Genomic DNA, 9866 nt, shown 5'->3' with positions numbered 1-9866 from the left:
GCACAATCAGAGCAACTCCTGGGGAATGCTCCACATGGTTTGGGACAAGATGGTTCGAGTTCATCTTCCATTCTGGCTGAACCCAAATGCAGGATTAAGTCCATAGTAATTCATTGTTTCTACTTCTTGTTACAGCCAGTGGCACTGGCAAAGGAGACCTCGTTTCTGGCTGCATTTCTTTTACACATTTTACAAGCTTCTGCAGCCAGCAACAGCTTTAAGAGAGGGTTTCTCCGACCTGCGAATGCCCTTTTTGAACTGTCATAGCTCCCAGTTCACAGAGTCTGGCAACCAGTCCCTGTATGAAACCACAACAGATCCTTTTCCCTTGTTCAGTGGGACTTGTTCTTTAATATATCCTGACATAAAAATCTACATGGTGGCAGAGATGAAAGGGTCATCATGCCAGAGTGTGAGTCACCTCAGGTTGCTGACATTACAGGAGTATAATCCTGTCATGTAATTTGTTCACCTGTGTTACTCCAACCATTTGACTTAGGGTATGCAAGTCTGTGGGACAGATACTGGCTGCAGTATCAGTGTGTATGAGGCTTGTATCCACATGGTTTTTCATCACTGTTGCTGGATAACATTAAGATGGGTGTTAAGACATTGTCTGTCTGAGGTTTTTGAAGGCAATTGTGGCCTTCAGCAAGGAGAGGGCTCCTTGTGCCTGTCCTATGCTGCGTAACATGGCAGAGAAGGGTAACCTCTCCCTCAGTGCCCTTCTCATATGACCTACCCAAAAGGAGGAAATCAGTTCTCCCCACTGGCCTACTTTATAATGACTTTCTGTTTCTGTTTTTGTTACTGAGAAAGTTGGGAGGTTACATTTTTCTTAACAACCAGATGAAGTCTGAGGCCTTCACTCGGTGCTTACTGAATCTTGCTGAACTTAAAGGGCCTCGCCTGACTAAAACCAAAATAAAAACTGATTAGAGTCTTTAGGATTTACACTAATTTTCCTAATTGTCCTATGACTGTGAGTGCCATTTTCCCTTTGATGTATTTTCCACCTGTTGGGTGTGCAGTACCTTCCACATTCTTACAAGGTGTCCAAGCCAAGGAGCCCAAGGGAAGGCCTACATCTAATGTTGGTCACTCTCGACTGATTTTGAGGCCTCTTGCATGGCTTGTGGCTAAAGCCCTGAGCCCAGAAATACAGAGGTTAGCCATAGAGATGTGGTGACCCAGCCTCATCACCCCCTGCGAGGCCAGCAGCCTAGAGCTGGGTGGGCACCAGCAGGACATTGTGTTAGCGACCCTCCCCTTCACACCGGCTGGTGCTGTGCTGGCCCTGGCAGGATCAGCTCCTGGAGAGGGAGAATGCTGAAAGGGGAACAGTATTTCACTCTGTTAGCTGTCCCTTATCCTCATCAACTCTGCCATGTGCCTAGTCCGTGGTGTGGCAGACACCCCTCAGCTGGGAGGTGCGGTGTTGTACCCCAGCACGACTGACAGCAGTCCCCGGGCCCTGACTGCTGATGAATAGCAGCAATGCCCCTCATATAAGGAGGATTTTGCCTCTTCCCAGCTTGGAGAAGAGGAGGCCTGTGAGCAGCACCATCGCTTATAAGTAACTGCGCCTTTCAGCTTCAATGACACGTCGCATCCATCCTTGAGCTCTTCCAAAAACTCCCTCCTGGGACTTTGCTTTCCTCGTAACTTGGTGTGACATGCATGGGCAAGGAGGCAGAGGAGGGTCTCCCTCGGCGTCCACTGTGCCTCCTGTAAATGAAAAGGCTGCAGTGGGGGCAAGGAGGGGGTTGTGGCAGAGAAAATAAATCACACCCTGTGTGTATGATGCCAGCGAGGCTCCGGAGCGATTCTGTGGGCCTTCGCTAAGGGGAATTCATATCCTCCGTCGTTCAGGGCCATGCTGTCAAACAGCGTTGCTTGGCTTCTGCCTCATCCAGCGGCCTCGTGTATTTCCCAAGCCACCCCACTCCAATCTGCTTTCACAAAATGGTTTTTCCCTTTTGGGAAGGGGAGGGAACAAGCAGGAAAGCAGGCCCAGGAAGCACATCGGAAAGCCCACACGAGGGCTGGGGGAGGAGGGGAGGCAGCAGGTGAGCGGGGAGGACTGGGGGCAGGCTGAGCACACCAAGGGCTTTCGCAACACAGGAATTTGGTGTCTCCCCCCCTTCTTGCACCCTCATCTTAATTTAGCATCTATTCTCCTGTGGTGTCGTAATTACTAAGATTACCAAATGAATCTTTTGCTTCTGTACACACCGGGCATTCAGCGGAGCTCTAATAGTTGTCATTAAGTTTTCAGGGAGGTGGGAGAAGATAGATTGAATGCATGCACTCCAGCACTGCGCAGAGCCCATTGATGGCTGCTGAGTAATGATTTTTTTCTAATTGGTGGAGAGCAGCGGCCCTAATGGATGGAGCCTCTCTGTGCATTTACACTGTCTCCTCAATCAATAACCCTCGCTGTGCCTGGCACGGAGGAGTTCCTGAAAGCCCCTTTGCAATAATGGATTGCTGGAGGTTACACAAACCGCTGCCTGCCGCTGAGTCAGCCCTCCACCAGGCACCTCACGCGGGACAGGCACGACGGGCAGGGATGTCCTACGGCCACCGGCACCCCGCAGGCAGCACGAAAGGGTTTTTGCTGCCTGCAGAGCCCGTGCAGGCTTGCAGGAGCGGGGACAGCTGGGAGGCTTTTTATTGGCTTTGCCTCGGGAAGTTTGGCTTTTTACGAGGAGGCTTTGTGGTTTTGTTCCCTCTCATCTTCTTAAAGAAAAACCCACAGGCCAGATCTTGAGTCTTTACCGAGGCCAAAATCATTGAGAGATCAGGCCACACGTCCCAGGCTGTGCAGAGCAGGAGACCAGCTCAGGGAGAGCAAGCTTTGACCCTCTTAAGCCATCACCCTGCACCACACATGCACAGGCTGCTTGTATTTGAGCCTTCAGCATCCCCGTTTTCTGCTTTCCTCTCTGATGGATGATAAGCAAGTAACAGGCACAAGGTGGCTCTTGAAATTCAGCCTCACCAGTGCATTTTCAAGAAGCAGACAGGTCTGACAGGTCAGGGGGAGACATGATAAAAGGGACGTTATAAGGTATCTAAAAAGGGACACTTCCACAGTGTGCCAGCCCAGCTTACCCTTCCCCCCCGAAGAAGAGCCTTTCACTGATTAAAAAAAAAAATAAAATAAAATAAAATAAAATAAAATAAAAATGAAAGGGATTTCCACAGTTTGTTGGGACATACAAACAACCAGGACTTGGCTTCTTCACTGTTACTCTTTTTCTGGGAGGACCGCATCCTCACAGAGGACTGTGAGCACTTCAGAGTGACAGCACATTTTCACTGTAAACTTCAAGCCCCCCAGAAAGGTTCCCCTAGCTGGGACCTTTTAGAAGTGAACCTGCCTTAGATATGTGGTCTGGACCCCAAAAACTCTCAGTTATGCCCTGATCCTTCTCCCTGAGACTGAGCATGAGTTCAAGTTTTGCTCCTGGCTCGCCTTGGCTACAAGCTGAAAACACAGGAAGGTAAGACACAAGTGTGGGGATCTGGCCTCAAAACTCAAGACCAAGACCCAGGCCTCAGCCCTAGCAGGTGGAATGGCTGCGTGGGGCTGTGCTGCAGGGAGCATTTAGGTAGCATGATTTGGTGATTCCTCCAGGGCAGAGGGCTTAGCACAGAGCAGGTCCCAGCATCCCTGAGCAAGGGATGTCAGAGGGAGGTGGGTGGCTTCGTTCACCTATTTTTCAGCAGCATCTCTCTCCAAGATGAAGACAGGTCCAGGCTCACAGAAGGTGAAGACTTGGAGGATTTCTGTTGACCACAGCATGCCAGAACCCAGAGGGGAATAACTCCCCCACACTCTGTGAGATCCTCCTGAGATCCTCCTGATCCCTAATGCCTGAGATCATCCCTGAGATGCCTGGGATCACCGTGTCACAGGATGAAACAGCCTGGTTTAGGGTCCCAGGGCTGCTCTTTGCCTGGGCCCATGTGCCCCAGGTGACGGTGCACACTAGGAGAACAAGGTGGCAGAAAGCACAAGGGAGGCACAGGCAGAGTGCCATCAGGCAGGGAGGGGATTTTAAGAAAGAAGAAGGGGTCAGGGAGGCCCTTCTGTAGGACAGAGGATCTTGGAAAGGAAACCCAAATAACTGTGACCATAAGGCAGAGCTGCAATGGCAGGGACGTGGAGCAGGAGCTCTCAGGGCAGCTGCTAAACTGAGCTCTGCAAAGGGGAAGGCTGGTAAGAAAATACCTTGATTAGGAAAAGCTTCTTAGCTAGCACAGAAGAAGCCAAAGCAATGGCAAAAGATAACATTCAGGAGCAGGATCTGGCCCAGCTGTTGGCCCTGACTTGCCAGTGCAGATGGTGATAAAGGGGAAGGATCTGCCTCATTCCTTCTCCTTGTCAATAGCTGTGTTAACTCATCAGTGCTGCAGGAGTTAAAATAAATAGCTGGATTTTCAGAGCAGGACCACGAATCACCTCTCGTCGAATACATCGTCTAAACTAGAGCAGGTCTGGGCCCCATGTCCCATCACAGCAACATTGATCCTTGCAGTGGGACTTGCTGATGGTCTCGCAGCACAACTTTGGGAGAACAGAGCACAAGATCAGGGGATCCACAATGCAGCCCGAAGGAACCCAGCCGTTAACTTACACTGCTGCTGCTTCACAGCCCGCTGACTAGCAGGTGGCTCCGATCAATCAAATTGGAGACATTTCCATAAATTTTACCTTCTGCCTAGCTTTTGGAACTGGAGAAAACCTGTGGACACCATCCATGTGCTCAGGCGAGGGGAACTGTGGCAGCTGAGGCAGGAATGTTCGTGCCTCCCTTTTTCTGCCTCTGCTTTCCTGCAGCACACCCTTTCAGGGCAAGGAGCTACGTGAGTGCCTGCCTATCTGAGAGGCAAGTCAGCAGCGTGAACCAACGCAAGATGCCCTTTCTTGTTCATGGCAATGAACTTGTATTCTTTGTTTATTTGCAGCCTTCTTTAATCTAGAGGCAGTCATCTTCACCTCAGAAGCATAACTTGCTATTTGTTTAGAAAAAGCACAACCTCCTCACCTGCATTTGTGATTTCTCCCCTGCCCTGACAGCTCTCGGGGACTCCAGACCTGTCCTCTGCAGCTTCTTTTCCTCACTTAGCTTCTGCTTTAGGAAAGCAATGTCTGCTTTGGACTTGACTATCAGGCGAAACAGGCAAACGAGGATCTTCCCAAGCTATCCCTCAGAACAAACCCCAGTTCACATAATTTCAGCGAAAGACCTTACAGTGAATGATGTGAGGATACCCATCTCTATTATGGAAAAAGAAAATAAAAAAAATAAAAAATAAAAAAGGAAAGAAAGGGGGGGGAAAAAAAAAAAAAAAAGAAAAAAAAAAAAAGAACAGGAGCTGTCTGAAAGAAAATTGCCATGAAGGAAAAGGAGTGGGGCTCCGTTTCTCTGACAGTCACAGTGATACAGCTTGCATGAGAATTTATTTCAGTGTGTTTCTTCAGCACACACTGGGCTCCTGGGGTGTTTGGGATCTCATTTCCTAACTTTCCTGATTGGAACTGCGGCATGCATTTGCTTGGCTTTTTCCTTTTACAGTATAGTTTGGGGTCCTGCTTGGTTTCTCACAACCTTCCTGCCCTGTGTGCCTCACCTCTTCCCCAGCCCCGCCATAGCCGGGAGAGATAAGGAAACGCTGAGCCTGTGCCAATGACCGCAGCCCCAGTGAACTTCAATTCATTTCTGCCCTTCTCCCAGCAGGAAGCACTCCCTTCTGAGAGGCATTATCCCACCCATGGCTATTTACAGCAGTCAGGAGTTGAACTTTTTTTTTTTCCCAAAGCATGTTCTGATTATAGTTCAGGGTAAAGGCTCCCCAAGAAAAGCAGAAACATCTCTTCCATACTTTCCAGCTCCAGAAAAAAAACAGCTGAACTGGTCTCTCAGATGGTCTCCAGAGTCTCCGAGAACATGGAGTTAGCCAGCTGTAAAAGATGCCAAGGGATAAATATGCCAGAGCAGTTTCAGATGCTCTCCCTCAACACGCACAGCAGCTCACGTGCTGGCCAAAGGACAGCAGCATCCTAGGTTCACAGCTGGCCTGAGGGTCTAGGTGAGGGTCTGTTCCCACTTTCTCCCCACAGTATTTTAATTTGACACCAGAGAGGTTCGTCTTCCAACTGCTGCTTCAGTTCAATCTCTCTTCTTTCAGGCTTTGTTTCACCTGACTTTGGGACACCACCTGTTTGAAGCAAGAAATCCCTGCATCCGATTACACACCTTGGGGCAGAAGGCCAAAGTGGTGCTTAATAAGCTGTCCCCTTTGCCAAAAGCAGCAGCATTAAATCCTGTGGAACGGGCAATTGCTGCAGCTGAGATAGCTCGAGCTGGTGTGCTGGCAGGACGGCAGCCAAATGCCTCTTGGCAACTGCTGGGCCAGGTTCAGGAGCTTACACGTAGCTGCGAGCTCTGGCAGCGAGTCTCGGAGGCACCACGTGCCCAAGCATCCCGAGGGCAGCAAAGTCCCTCGCGTCACTGCCTGCCACCCAGCCCGTGAAGTGGCATTGCATCAGCTCCAAGAGCAAGAGGGGAAAGAGAGAGAGATGTTCACTCAAACTGGCAGCTGCCTTTTGTTTCCCGATGGCAGCTGCCAGCGAGAGGCAGGCAGGGCAAGGGAAAAACACACAAGTGCAACGTGCTAGATGCAAAGCATATTACACGCTAGATTTAAAATAAAATAGCGTGCATGAGGGGCAAATATTCGGCATAACGCACGGCGACTCAGCCCCACCACTCTGCTTCCAGTTCCTAGGAGCCATGGCGCTAGGCTGGGCTGGAAGAAAATGTTAGAGGACGTGAGTGCCTGAACATTGGCTTTTGTCATCTGCTTGAGGCAGGTGAAAGAAGAAATATCACTTTGGTGGAGAAGGGTGGTCTGTGGCTGATCCTGTACAGTGGGCTCGTTGTTCCTCTCTCTCTCCTGACAGCCTGCTTGCTTCCTTTTCTCGCGGGAGTGCCTTTCAGTCAGTTTAATGCTTTTGGCAGGGCAGCAGCTCCGGAGCCTGATCCCCTCCCTCAGCAGAAGCAGCGCTGGCAGCAGTGCAGCACATCCCTCTCCTTCTCCACATCACCCCCAGCCAGCAACCCCAGCACCACCGCCAGCCGTGGGGGAAGCCCTTTGCCAGGGCAGAATCCACTCTGCAATAGCTGCCAGGGCATCAGCAGTGCTGGACAGGGTCCCTGTCTGCAGCACTCAACATCCCTGACCCTTTGCCTCCCCATCCATCCCAGCGCCTTTCCTCACACAGGCATGTCGGTGCAGGTGGTCACATCTGCCCCACTCTGTTTGTGAGCACAGGTTTGGGCAACACGGTAAATTTGGCTCTGGGCTCCCCGGTACCAAAATGCTTTGGCCACATGGCGCTCACTCCGCGGGTTGGAACTCGTTTTAATGGCTCTGACAGGCCAACTTTGTACCAGCAGCTTCTTCTGCCAGATCAGATATCGCTTCCCCACCCCGCTTTAACATCATGCCATGTTCAATATCATCTCCCTGCACCGAGCTCCCTTCATGCCGGATCAGGTATCATCCATCCACCTTCTCCCAGCCACAAAGCACAAAGCTGGCACGCGTTCCCCACCCAGCACCCCGGCTGATCCACCAGAAACACGATCACACACCTGCACCTGCTCCCGGCTGCAAGGTCTGCTGCTCCTTACGAAGCAGCACCGCGCACCCCAGCGCCAAAGGAGCTGGCGTCCAGGTGTCCCAGCACCGGCCAGGGCAGTGGCAGTGCCTGCAGGCTGTAAAAATAAATAAATAAATAAATAAATAAAAATAAAACAAATAAAAGAAACAGGTTACCATGTTTTTCCTGCTGCCTCCACCTGCCAGAGCTACCTAAAGTTAGCCAAGCCACGCGAAGAAAACGCCTTTCCTTGATTTACTTGTTCTGGTCGGGGAGCGTAAACACACCTGAAGCGGGTCTGAGCAACGCAAGGAGATGTTTCAGAGGGACGAATCCAAGGAACCGGGATTATTTTGAATGTGCACGAGAGGAAAAAAACATATTGTGTGAAAGTGAAGTGACACTGAATGTGGCCATGGAGATAAAATGTGTTTTTTTTTTCAGCTCCTGCATGCAAGAGCGGCATTTCTCAAAGACAGCTTTTTTTTTTCTATTTCACCGTCTTTCTGTTTATTTTAAGTGAGGCCCTTTTTTTTTTTTTTTTTTTTTAGGTTTAATCTTTGCATAGAACATACTCCATGACCCTGACAGAGGGAAGGAAGCCAAGTCCTGCACCCACGAATGTGTTTAGAAGCACCAAATGATCAAAGCCAACACTGCGTGAGCAGCAGCTGAGTTCCCCCTATTATCTTGCACTCCCGGGTCTGACAGACCGCATCACTCGGTGTGCTGATGGATCAGTGTTTGGTAGGCGATGAATAGGCAGGGTGCATCCTAAATTAACCAGGTGAGAACACCCAGGTTTGTTTTGCATGTTAACTCTGTGTTAACGCTGCCCCTAAGTGGTTAAGTTGGTTTATTGCAAGTTAATTAGCCCTCATTTCAGGCAGTTATTTATTTATATGTCAAAGGCTGTCATGTTTTTCCTCTTTCGGCTTCGTGAGTAGGCCTCGCGTCTCTTTCTAGTGTGTGTTTGCATCCTGCTCTGTGTGGGTTTCGCACAACCACAACATTTACAGTCAGCTCGGCTCGGAAAATATGCATAGAGGGAAACATGGATGCCTACTACATGTTTATTGCTCGATCCAAGAGAGGCTGTGATCCTCTTAGCAGGCTCCTCTCCCCCAGCTCGTTTTAATTAGCATTTCAAGGGCTGCTCGGTACAGCAAGCTGGTGAGGCCTCAAGTTCTGGTGGGCTGCTTTTTGCCTCTTTGCCCCTGAATTAATGGGCTACCTCGCAGCTGTTTGGCGCCTGGGCACTGCCTGCCCTTTTGCAAGGTGTGTTGATGCTTCTCCCCGTGCTCCCATCCCTCCTGTTAGAGGGGTGCTGCTGGAGGACAGGTAGGTGTGGGCACACCATGTAGCACTGTCCGGGCTTCCCTTCTTCTTCGTGTGTGCAGATGAGGAGGAGAGGTGGCCAAGTGCAGCTCGCTGTCTCTAAAGGGCTTCGTGATGAAACCATGGACCAAATGGCTGCAGAGTTTGCCAACATGCTGGGCTTCGAGGTGCCTTCTAAAATCATCCACCATCCTTGCTTTAGTTGCTTCTGGGCTGTGGCTGCCCTTTCAGGGACCAAACTGCCCCACAGAGGGTATTAATTAAGTGGCCACCACTGGCCCTTCCAAGTCCAAGCAGGTGGCTTCTTCAGCTCCTCGTTTAATAGAGTTGAGCCCCACAGGTCAAAGCAGGTTTTCACCTCTGAAGAGCTCCTGCTCCCTTTGGGATGGTGTGCAGCAGAAACGCGCATCGCTGCTGACCCTGCCTCATCCTCCTCGGTGGGCTCAGGGTCTGTCCGCAGCACGGGGGGAGGAAGGTGAGGAAGAGCAGTGGCAGTGCAGCTCGGGATACCCGGATATAGCGGCAGGCTCTCTCGTGATTAACCCCGTGGGTTTATCAGCCTCTTGTTTTCACAGGCTCTAAAATTCCTGTCTAAGACACCGCTAAAAACGAAGAGCAGTGAATCTTCAGGAGGGTCTCCAGCCTTCGGCACAGAGCACAGGCGGCTTTTCCTTCGTGCCCTTCACCTTGAACGAGCGACATTTGTCTCCTGACCCTTTTGCTCATGAGCACGCAGACCGGAGTCCGGGGAGGCGTCTCGCTGCCTCCAGCTCTGTGCATCCACACGTTACCTCCTCGCAGCGCATCCCAGCGCCGGGGCTCGGAGGGAGATGTCCAGCCCTTCAGAGCT

Source organism: Anas acuta, chromosome 1, assembly GCF_963932015.1.
Source record: "Anas acuta chromosome 1, bAnaAcu1.1, whole genome shotgun sequence".
Classification (NCBI taxonomy): domain Eukaryota; kingdom Metazoa; phylum Chordata; class Aves; order Anseriformes; family Anatidae; genus Anas; species Anas acuta.
Note: the sequence above shows the minus strand (reverse complement) of the source record.